General features: G+C 53.1%; 1 protein-coding gene across 3 annotated transcripts in view; it reads left to right on the top strand.

The window, feature by feature from the left end:
• Positions 1 to 12,230, top strand: part of LOC123773935 (carboxypeptidase N subunit 2) — a 413,516-nt gene that overhangs the window by 68,488 nt on the left and 332,798 nt on the right. The window lies entirely within an intron of this gene.

Genomic DNA, 12,230 nt, shown 5'->3' on the forward strand with positions numbered 1-12,230 from the left:
CTGGGTCCAAAATCGAATCTCGTCTAAGATGGGAGGTTAAAGGAGGAGGAGGAAGAGCGGTAGATTGTTTAAACGTCTTATTCAGTTAGATTAGCTTAGTTCCCCCCCTCTTAAACGTCTTATTCAGTTATATTAGCTTAGTTCCCCCTCTTAAACGTCTTATTCCGTTAGATTAGCTTAGTTCCCCCTCTTAAACGTCTCATACAGTTAGATTAGCTTAGTTCCCCCTCTTAAACGTCTTATTCAGTTAGATTAGCTTAGTTCTTCCCCTCTTAAACGTCTCATACAGTTAGATTAGCTTAGTTCCCCCTCTCCTTAAGCTTAGAAAACGCGACCCGCCTGTCGTCAATATCTGTATAACTAGTTAACACATGTCTAACCATTCATCTCACGTACGTCGCTTTTTTGTACGGAATTAGCCATAAAATCCGTTAAAAATGCGACATAATAATAAACATTCAAGCAAGGTAATGTTAACCGTTTGCTATGCATGGAGCCTCGGTTGGTTGGGAGGGTTGCTTGGGTTGGTTCGTTGCTGTTTAGAGAAAACGGGAGCATTGTTTATAGTGTGAGCGTCCGTGGTAGTGACTCCAGACCCAAAGTGGGACTTGTAGACCCAAAATGGGACCCGTAGACCCAAAGTGGGACCCGCAGACCCAAAGTGGGACCCGCAGACCCAAAGTGGGACCCGCAGACCCAAAGTGGGACCCGCAGACCCAAAGTGGGACCCGCAGACCCAAAATGGGACCAGTAGACCCAAAGTGAGACTCGTAGACCCAAAGTGGGACCCGTAGACCCAAACTGGCACCCGCACCCCCAAACTGGCACCCGCAGACCCAAACTGGCACCCGCAGACCCAAACTGGCACCCGCAGACCCAAACTGGCACCCATAGACCCAAACTGGCACCCGCAGACCCAAACTGGCACCCGCAGACCCAAAGTAACTGGCTTCTAGACCTTCTAGACTCAACAGCCGTCGCACCCACAACGTATTTTGACGTCATAACATTGCTACAATCGGAAAAAAAACGTATAAATGGTAAAAAAAAAATCGTTGTATTTTCATTGTATTTTCTAGGGAGTGGGCGGCTTTGTCCCATATTAGGGACTTAAAACTGAGAGAAGAAAGAAAATATATTGTGAACTTCGGGTATATGGTGTCTCTTGGCCCCGGGATAAGCATTGTCTTGCCCCCGACTCCCCTGTGGCTTTGGTAAAAATGAGAAGTTTGGCCTACCATGAGCCTTGCGGCATTATGAAATAAGGCCGGTGATTGTTTACCTTAACTGTGGATGTGGAACTCTTTTGTTGTACAGAGTAGACAATGTTTCGAGGGGTAACTTACCTGGCTATTTATGCGAAGTTAATACGTATATGTAGATATGTTTGATTTTGCAAAAAATCTAGCTTTTTTTGTAATTATTTAGCCTCTTTGTCTTATTAAAAACTTCCTTTTGTGTGTGTGTGAGAGAGAGAGAGAGGGAGAGAGAGAGATGGAGATGCAAGTGGAAAGTTTCAGTGGAGCTGGGCACGTGCGTTGGTATGAGTTAGTGTCCAATATTCCGGGGAACCTGGCGCCAAGCCTCCATCTGGTCTGGCACCTCTGTCTGGCCGCCTCTGGCACCTCTGTCTGGCCAGCCTTGGCACCTCTGTCTGGCAAGCCCTGGCACCTCTGTCTGGCCAGCCCCTGGCACCTCTGTCTGGCAAGCCCTGGCACTTGTCTGACCAGCCCTGGCACCTCTGTTTGGCCAGCCCCTGGCACCTCCGTCTGGCAAGCCCTGGCACCTCTGTCTGGCCAGCCTTGGCACCTCTGGCCAGTCCTGGCACCTCTGTCTGGCAAGCCCTGGCACCTCTGTCTGGCCAGCCCTGGCACCTCTGTCTGGCCAGTCCTGGCACCTCTGTCTGGCCAGCCCTGGCACCTCTGTCTGGCCAGCCCTGGCACCTCTGTCTGGCCAGCCCCTGGCACCTCTGTCTGGCCAGCCTTGGCACCTCTGTCTGGCCAGCCCTGGCACCTCTGTCTGGCCAGCCCTGGCACCTCTGTCTGGCCAGCCTTGGCACCTCTGTCTGGCCGCCCCTGGCACCTCTGGCCAGCCCTGGCACCTCTGTCTGGCCGCCCCTGGCACCTCTGGCCAGCCCTAGCACCTCTGACTAGCCCTGGCACCTCTGGCCAGCCCTGGCACCTCTGTCTGGCTAACCCTGGCACCTCTGTCTTTCCAGCCCTGGTACCTCTGTCTGGCCAGCCCTGGCACCTCTGTCTGGCCAGCCCTGGCACCTCTGTCTGGCCAGCCCTGGCACCTCTGTCTGGCCAGCCCTGGCACCTCAGTCTGGCCGCCCCTGGCACCTCTGTCTGGCCGCCCCTGGCACCTCTGTCTGGCCAGCCCTGGCACCTCTGTCTGGCCGCCACTAGCACCTCTGGCCAGCCCTGGCACCTCTGTCTGGCCGCCCCTGGCACCTCTGTCTGGCCGCCCCTGGCACCTCTGGCCAGCCCTGGCACCTCTGTCTGGCCGCCCCTGGCACCTCTGTCTGGCCGCCCCTGGCACCTCTGGCCAGCCCTGGCACCTCTGTCTGGCCGCCCCTGGCACCTCTGTCTGGCCGCCCCTGGCACCTCTGGCCAGCCCTGGCACCTCTGTCTGGCCACCCCTGGCACCTTTGTCTGGCCAGCCCTGGCACCTCTGTCTGGCCGCCCCTGGCACCTCTGGCCAGCCCTGGCACCTCTGTCTGGCCGCCCCTGGCACCTCTGTCTGGCCGCCCCTGGCACCTCTGTCTGGCCGCCCCTGGCACCTCTGTCTGGCCGGCCCTGGCACCTCTGTCAGGCCGCCCCTGGCACCTCTGGCCAGCCCTGGCACCTCTGTCTGGCCAGCCCTGGCACCTCTGTCTGGCCAGCCCTGGCACCTCAGTCTGTCCAGCCCTGGCACCTCTGTTTGGCCAGCCCCTGGCACCTCCGTCTGGCAAGCCCTGGCACCTCTGTCTGGCCAGCCTTGGCACCTCTGTCTGGCCAGTCCTGGCACCTCTGTCTGGCAAGCCCTGGCACCTCTGTCTGGCCAGCCCTGGCACCTCTGTCTGGCCAGTCCTGGCACCTCTGTCTGGCCAGCCCTGGCACCTCTGTCTGGCCAGCCCTGGCACCTCTGTCTGGCCAGTCCTGGCACCTCTGTCTGGCAAGCCCTGGCACCTCTGTCTGGCCAGCCCCTGGCATCTCTGTCTAGCCAGCCTTGGCACCTCTGTCTGGCCAGCCCTGGCACCTCTGTCTGGCCAGCCCTGGCACCTCTGTCTGGCCAGCCTTGGCACCTCTGGCCGCCCCTGGCACCTCTGGCCAGCCCTGGCACCTCTGTCTGGCCGCCCCTGGCACCTCTGGCCAGCCCTAGCACCTCTGGCCAGCCCTGGCACCTCTGGCCAGCCCTGGCACCTCTGTCTGGCTAACCCTGGCACCTCTGTCTTTCCAGCCCTGGTACCTCTGTCTGGCCAGCCCTGGCACCTCTGTCTGGCCAGCCCTGGCACCTCTGTCTGGCCAGCCCTGGCACCTCTGTCTGGCCAGCCCTGGCACCTCTGTCTGGCCGCCCCTGGCACCTCTGTCTGGCCGCTCCTGGCACCTCTGTCTGGCCAGCCCTGGCACCTCTGTCTGGCCGCCACTAGCACCTCTGGCCAGCCCTGGCACCTCTGTCTGGCCGCCCCTGGCACCTCTGTCTGGCCGCCCCTGGCACCTCTGGCCAGCCCTGGCACCTCTGTCTGGCCGCCCCTGGCACCTCTGTCTGGCCGCCCCTGGCACCTCTGGCCAGCCCTGGCACCTCTGTCTGGCCGCCCCTGGCACCTCTGTCTGGCCGCCCCTGGCACCTCTGGCCAGCCCTGGCACCTCTGTCTGGCCGCCCCTGGCACCTTTGTCTGGCCAGCCCTGGCACCTCTGTCTGGCCGCCCCTGGCACCTCTGGCCAGCCCTGGCACCTCTGTCTGGCCGCCCCTGGCACCTCTGTCTGGCCTGCCCTGGCACCTCTGTCTGGCCGCCCCTGGCACCTCTGTCTGGCCGGCCCTGGCACCTCTGTCAGGCCGCCCCTGGCACCTCTGGCCAGCCCTGGCACCTCTGTCTGGCCAGCCCTGGCACCTCTGTCTGGCCAGCCCTGGCACCTCAGTCTGTCCAGCCCTGGCACCTCTGTCTGTCCAGCCCTGGCACCTCTGTCTGGCCAGCCCTGGCACCTCTGTCTGGCCAGCCCTGGCACCTCTGTCCAGCCCTGGCACCTCTGTCTGGCCGCCCCTGGCACCTCTGTCTGGCCAGCCCTGGCACCTCTGTCTGGCCAGCCCTGGCACCTCTGGCCAGCCCTGGCACCTCTGTCTGGCCAGCCCTGGTACCTCTGTCTGGCCAGCCCTGGCACCTCTGTCTGGCCAGCCCTGGCACCTCTGGCCAGCCCTGGCACCTCTGTCTGGCCAGCCCTGGCACCTCTGTCTGTCCAGCCCTGGCACCTCTGTCTGGCCAGCCCTGGCACCTCTGTCTGGCCAGCCCTGGCACCTCTATCTGGCCTCCCCTGGCACCTCTGTCTGGCCTCCCCTGGCACCTCTGTCTGGCCGTCCCTGGCACCTCTGTCTGGCCGCCCCTGGCACCTCTGTCTGGCCAGCCCTGGCACCTCTGTCTGGCCAGCCCTGGCACCTATGTCTGGCCAGCCACTGGCACCTCTGTCTGGCCAGCCCCTGGCACCTCTGTATGGCCAGCCCTGGCACCTCTGTCCAGCCCTGGCACCTCTGTCTGGCCAGCCCTGGCACCTCTGTCTGGCCAGCCCTGGCACCTCTTTCTGGCCAGCCCTGGCACCTTTGCGCGTCCTGAACAATTTGACACGAGAGTAGTTAGATTAAAAATAACTTTCACCGATATTAACACTGATTGACTCGGTTCCATGGCACCAAAACAACACTAACAATCTAACTACTCGTAGTTGGTTGTGTACAGACCAGCTCTAGTTAGCTTTATGTGTAAATGTTACAATTCATGTGATTGTTTCAGGTGTTCAGAACACACATGGATAGCTAGGACCCTTCCCCAACGTAACGTAAAACCAAGCTGTTGACATCTTTTGAAGTTGTACATAATAGGACTGGTGGTGGTGGTGGTTGTGGTAATGGTGGTGGTGGTTCTGGTGGTGGCTGTGGTTGTGGTGGTGGTTGTGGTTGTGGTGGTGGTGGTGATTCTTGTGGTAATGGTGGTGGCTTCACCAATGTGGTGGTGGTATGGGAAGAGGTTAGGGTAATCCATTGAAGGGTCTGTAAATGTGAGAAAAAAAATTAACAACCGCTTATTAATTAATAAAGAACGATTGATTAAAAAATAATCCTTGTTTCAAGTGTCTTATTTGGCATCACTGATTGGAAATCCTAGGTTGTTGTTCTTGTTTAAGATTCGCTACCTGGAAATAAAAAGTTCCAAGTAGCACGGGCTATGGTGAGCCCGTAGTAAAAATCCTAGCAGGGAGTCGACTTGCTACACATCACAGCGTTGTAAAGGTGTCAGTTCACTGGGAGTTATGTTCATTTGATCTAGTAATGTTGACTTCGAGTAGTAACCTGGACTGAGGTCTCTGGTAGGCCCTCAACAGTGTCTTGGTACGCTTGTAGGGGGCTCATATTGTTACGGTGCCCTCTCCTATTTCTTTCGTTTGCCCGCTTTAAGAGTCATATCAGCTCTCCCTACTGATTCTCTGAGGTTCAGGGAGTCTATTGATATATGTGGCGACCAGACCGGCTGCCAATTAAGGGAGAAAGTTACATTATAAGTTGTAAGTAAGGGGAAATTGGCGCCCTGATATAAAATGAAAGAGTATCCCCTAATGCAGATATGACGTTTTGGAAGGGACACTAGCCGATCGCGGATTGGCCGACTTAGGTCGCGGGCGACCAATCAGGGCCCGCCATGACGTCACCGAGTGCCCCGGGCGGCGCCAACGTCAGAGTTGACCTGACCGTGAAGGCGAGAGGACGCACCTCGGTCTGCTCTCAAGGATTTGAGGCTCTACAAGCCTTTCTTAGTGGATTAGAGCTGGCTACCGCAGCCCATCTCATGTATTGGAGACCTCGCGCTTCTGGGAAGCAAAAAGGAACCAAGTTAATTGAGCAAAAGAGTGCCAAACTTGGAAAATATTCGGCGACGACGCTGGGCGGCGACGCTGGACATTGAGGGCCTGGAAAGGTGTGGCGGGCAAGCCTAGCTGTGACCGGGTCACATCCACTGAGGGTTTTGGAAGGACGACACCGTTGCTAGGACAAGGAGCAACGCCTTGTGGAAGGGGGAGTGTGGGAAAATAGTGATTAGCTCAGTGCCCATCGATGAACCAGGATTGGGGTAGCTGAATCTCAGGGATTGGAACGGCGACGACGCGAAGGCTCCACGACACCTGAGGACCTGTGGAACGTTCCTGGATCGTCAAGGATCGACTGAGGAAGCGTGGGAACCTCACACCATCGAGGGACAGGCGTCGTGAGCCAGGAATGTAAGGTAGATCATTTTCCCTCCCATTACCCCTTGTGTGAGTAGGCTAGATAGGCCACAATATTTACTTATGTATGTGGCAACAGGACATTAATACTTTAGTAGTAGAATAGGCTGCAAGGCAGCTTGTGTCCAGGACTGTCAGAGGGGACAGTGTGTATGGATGGCAGGACAGTGAAGAAGAGGCGCCGACGTGGTGAAGAGGCCCTCCCGTGAGAGAGTGTGGGACTCCTGTCTTTCTGCCCAGTTGAAGGAGTGTTGGAGGTCGTGGAAGAAGAGGCTGACGATCTCCAGACTTATTATCCTTATTTTCATATTCATGTATTACTTGTGATTGTATGTGTGATCATGTAATTTGCGTCAGTAAATTCACACATTTTATCACTGTGTTTAAGTGTGCCTCCATTATAATATTTCTCTATGAGCATACACGAAGGTTATCATAGTACCACCTAGGGAACACTACGTTCTCTATAGAAGTTCTTATTGCCTGGAGAGTGGTAAAGACAGCACGGACCTATATAAAAGTGTACCCTTAGCCATCCGATCAGTATCAGTGCCTGAATGGTAGCAACTAGTAACGTAGTGGCTAGAGAGAGGTAAAGCCACACAGACCTTCCTGGGAGAGTACCCTGGGCCGACAGACCAATAGCAGATCTATGGGAGTAGCAATCTTCTGGCTACAAACAATATATAATACACCCACTGAACTGCATTGCTGGGGTGCAGATATAATAACCCAGCTGGCGACCTTGTTAAGAAGAAGATAGAGAAGACAGGCGGGAAAGGAGTTCCTGCAACCTTTTTGTCTGGCAGGCAAGACTCAGGGAGGTTATGGTTATAAGGTAAGCCTGAGTCTTCCTTCACTCCTCCACGGGTCTAGGCCGGAACTGTTAACAGCAGTTTCCCCGTGTTTGACTGAAGGGCTTCCAGGGTGAATCAGTGGCACCCCTTTTGTGGTGGAAGCAAAGACCTGCGGAGGTGGGCATTGTTGGTCCTCTCCTGTGTGACCAAGGAGACTCCGGTGAATCCCGGGAGTCGGAGGGGCTGAGTATTCGGCCATTTGAGCCCCTAGCAGCTGAGTGCTAGCAGAGCCCCGGCCCACCCCCCGTGACAATATCCATACGCTTTGGAGCACGGGGTCTCCATAGCCCGTGCTACTTGAAACTGTGTTCCAGGTAGCGAATCTTTAACAACAGCTTTAAAGCACAAGAGGAAAGGGTGTTCTTAATAAGGTAAGAATATTCCTCATCCTGTAATCAGAATGGTGTTACAGGATCAGGAATAGTCCTCATCCTAGAGACAGTATAGTGTCACCCCTAAAGGGTGGACAAAGACAAACTCTTCAGCACGGATGGGACATGAACAAGGGGACACAGGTGGAAACTGAGTACCCACATGAGCCACAGAGACATTAGAAAGTACTTTTTCAGTGTCAGAGTAGTTAATAAATGGAATGCATTAGGCAGTGATGTGGTGGAGGCTGACTCCATACACAGTTTCAAGTGTAGATATGATAGAGCCCAGTAGGCTCAGGAACCTGTACACCTGTTGATTGACAGTTGAGAGGCGGGACCAAAGAGCCAAAGCTCAACCCCATGAATGCACAACTAGGTGAGTACACACACACACACACACACACACACACACACACACACACACACACACACACACACACACACACACACACACACACACCACACACACCACACACACCACACACACCACACACACACACACACACACACACACACACACACACACACACACACACACACACCCACACACCCACACACCCACACACCCACACACCCACACACACACACACACACACACACACACACACACACACACCACACACACACACACCACACACACACACCACACACACACACCACACACACACACACACACACACACACACACACACACACACACACACACACACACACACACACCACACACACACACACACACACACACACACACACACACACCACACACACACACACACATTTTCGTTTATAGATATCGAATCCCCACCAGTCATACCGCCAAAGAGAAGCCCAATGGTCCGGTGCTCTCGATAGTTGAAGCACTCGAGGCATCTCAAAATACACTGAGTGTTTTAAAGTGTATATAGATGAACCCAGAAAAAGATCAGGCGCGGCTGTGTCTATTTCCTCGATAGAGAAACTCTTCCCCCTCACTCCATCCTGGCGGAGGAACCGAGTTCAATCCTTCAAGCCTTCCGCCTACTTCGGCAGGGGTGTTCGAACCCCCCCACACAGCGGTTGTGTAATATATGTACACTCCACTGTAGCCATTCATCTAGTGTTCTCTTGTGACTACGGGTCCAGTTCAATTCCGCGAGGTACTAATGTGGTGTTACGAGAATGCAACATTGCATTAGGTACCGTCTTATATTGCAATTTTTAGCAATGTGGTGATGGACACTCTGGGGCCAGATTCACGAAAGCACTTACGCAAGTACTTACGAACGTGTGCATCTTTCCTCAATCTTTGACGGCTTTGGTTACATTTATTAAACAGTTTACAAGCGTGAAAACTTGCCAATCAACTGTTGTTATTGTTATAAACAGCCTCCTGGTGCTTCGGAGCTCATTAACTGTGAACAAATCCACAAGGGCCATGACCAGGAGGATTCGAACCTGCGGCCGGGAGCATCCCAGACACTGCCTTAATCGACTGAGCTACGACAGGGTACAAAGAGTTGAAACCGAAGTTCTACTGAACTTTGTTCATTGGATGCATCACGTTAGTGTGATTTCTGTGTGTCTCATTAACTGTGATAACTTTTAAGTTAGCTTTAAGTTAACTTTAAGTTTGGCAAGATGAAGTGTTCCTGGGTGGTGTTGACAACCCGTTCTCGCAAATTTAATAAGTCAATATTGACTTATTGGTTGCGTGCATATGTGACATACTAAACATAATAGTTTCCCTTGAAAAGCTTCATAGAAAACACCGACCTTACCTAACCTACTTAGTATGTTAAAATAAGCATCTTATAGCTTCGTAATTACAATTGTTACTTAACCTATTATAGGTATAGGTTAGGTAATAATTGTAATTACGAAGCAATAAGATGCTTATCTTAACATACTAAGTAGGTTAGGTAAGGTCGGTGTTTTCTATGAAGCTTTTCAAGGGAAACTATTGTTAAGTATGTCACCTATGCACATATTTAATAAGTCAATATTGACTTATTAAATTTGCGAGAACGGGTTGGGTGTTGAACACCCCCCAGTGTTCAAGATGCAGTGTTGAACACCCCCCAGTGTTCAAGATGCTGTGTTGAACACCCTCCAGTGTTCAAGATGCAGTGTTGAACACCCGCAGTGTTCAAGATGCAGTGTTGAACACCCCACAGTGTTCAAGATGCTGTGTTGAACACCCTCCAGTGTTCAAGATGCAGTGTTGAACACCCACAGTGTTCAAGAAGCAGTGTTGAACACCCCCAGTGTTCAAGATGCTGTGTTGAACATCCCCCAGTGTTCAAGATGCTGTGTTGAACACCCTCCAGTGTTCAAGATGCAGTATTGAACACCCCCCAGTGTTCAAGATGCAGTGTTCAAGAAGCAGTGTTGAACACCCCCAGTGTTCAAGATGCTGTGTTGAACACCCCCCAGTGTTCAAGATGCAGTGTTGAACACCCCCCAGTGTTCAAGATGCGGTGTTGAACACCCCCAGTGTTCAAGATGCAGTGTTGAACACCCCCCAGTGTTCAAGATGCTGTGTTGAACACCCCCCAGTGTTCAAGATGCTGTGTTGAACACCCTTCAGTGTTCAAGATGCAGTGTTGAACACTCCCAGTGTTCAAGATGCAGTGTTGAACACCCCCCAGTGTTCAAGATGCTGTGTTGAACACCCCCCAGTGTTCAAGATGCTGTGTTGAACACCCCTCAGTGTTCAAGATGCAGTGTTGAACACCCCCCAGTGTTCAAGATGCTGTGTTGAACACCCCTCAGTGTTCAAGATGCAGTGTTGAACACCCCCCAGTGTTCAAGATGCAGTGTTGAACACCCCCCAGTGTTCAAGATGCAGTGTTGAACACCCCCCAGTGTTCAAGATGCAGTGTTGAACACCCCCCAGTCTTCAAGATGCAGTGTTGAACACCCCCCAGTCTTCAAGATGCAGTGTTGAACACCCCCCAGTGTTCAAGATGCTGTGTTGAACACCCCCCAGTGTTCAAGATGCAGTGTTGAACACCCCCCAGTGTTCAAGATGCAGTGTTGAACACCCCCCAGTCTTCAAGATGCAGTGTTGAACACCCCCAGTGTTCAAGATGCAGTGTTGAACACCCCCAGTGTTCAAGATGCAGTGTTGAACACCCGCAGTTGGTCACAGACCCGGAACTATCCAACCATTTTTCATTTACGGTCATTAAGACACCAACAGGATGACCACATCCATTGCAGCCTGCAACCGAATTGCCAAATCGTTTAACCAAGCGTCAAGATTGTTGGGGGGCTGATGTAAGGAGCGCCCAGACATCTGGGGGTTTAGGCAGGGGGTGAAGGGGGGGGGTGAAGGAACACTTCAATGCCTGTACAGGCGATGAGTCACAATAACGTGGCTAAAGTATGTTGACCAGACCACACACACTAGAAGGTGAAGGGACGACGACGTTTCGGTCCGTCCTGGACCATTCTTTAAGTCGATTGAGAATGGTCCAGGTCCAGGACAAGATCGACTTGAGAATGGTCCAGGACGGACCGAAACGTCGTCGTCCCTTCACCTTCTAGTGTGTGTGGTCTGGTCATCTTGAATGCCTGTTCCCGTTATGGAGAGGAACATTGAAAAACTTCTAACATAAAAGAACTCTGTAACACCTAAAGTGGGATTACGACCAGCCGTTGGGGAGAGGGGGGGGGGGGGCGGGCCCACATGGATGAGGATAGATTGAGGGGGATAGATACTCTAAGGATTGGGGGATAGGCGCCAGGGGTCACTTACAAAGTGAGTTACACATCAACCTTCATTGAAGTAAATGAGTATTCTTCCCAAATTGTTGAAGCCTTGACTCATTACTCTAGCTCGGGGCGATGCGCGCGTGTGCTAGCCAGCAGCTAACAGGCTGACCTAACTGTGACTGCAGGGAAGTGACATCCTGCTCTTCATGCCCCGAAAAAACTAGATAGTTTTCTTCAAGGAGTGCCGGACCAACCGGGCTGTGGTGGGTATGTGGGCCTGAGGGCCGCTCCAAGCAACAGCCTGGTGGACCAAACTCTCACAAGTCAAGCCTGGCCTCGGGCCGGGCTTGGGGAGTAGAAGAACTCCCAGAACCCCATCAACCAGGTATATGTGGGCCTGCGGGCCGCTCCAAGCAACAGTCTGGTGGACCAAACTCTCACAAGTCAAGCCTGGCCTCGGGCAGGCTTGGGGAGTAGAATAATACCTATTGCATTTTAGGTAAAGTTTGCTGTCCATCGAATTCTTATAGTCGAATGTCGCTTTTTAATGTTACGATGGAGGTGACTTGTACAACTTCTTCTTCTTGCAATAGTGCATTCCACTGTTGCAACCCCCCCCCCCTCGTGCAAGATATAATTTCCTTACACTTCTAAGACACATTTATCTCTCCAGCTTCCACCCAATGTATGCTCCTTTGTTCAGCTTTCTCTCGATTTAAAGAGGTTTCGAATAAGTAAATGCTTATCAGTAGTGATCATATCTACTGTTTCTCCTATAAGAGTGAGAGATTAAGTATCCTCGTAGCTCAATATTATTAATTACGCCAAGTTTT

The sequence above is a fragment of the Procambarus clarkii genome, chromosome 91, assembly GCF_040958095.1.
Source record: "Procambarus clarkii isolate CNS0578487 chromosome 91, FALCON_Pclarkii_2.0, whole genome shotgun sequence".
NCBI lineage: Eukaryota > Metazoa > Arthropoda > Malacostraca > Decapoda > Cambaridae > Procambarus > Procambarus clarkii.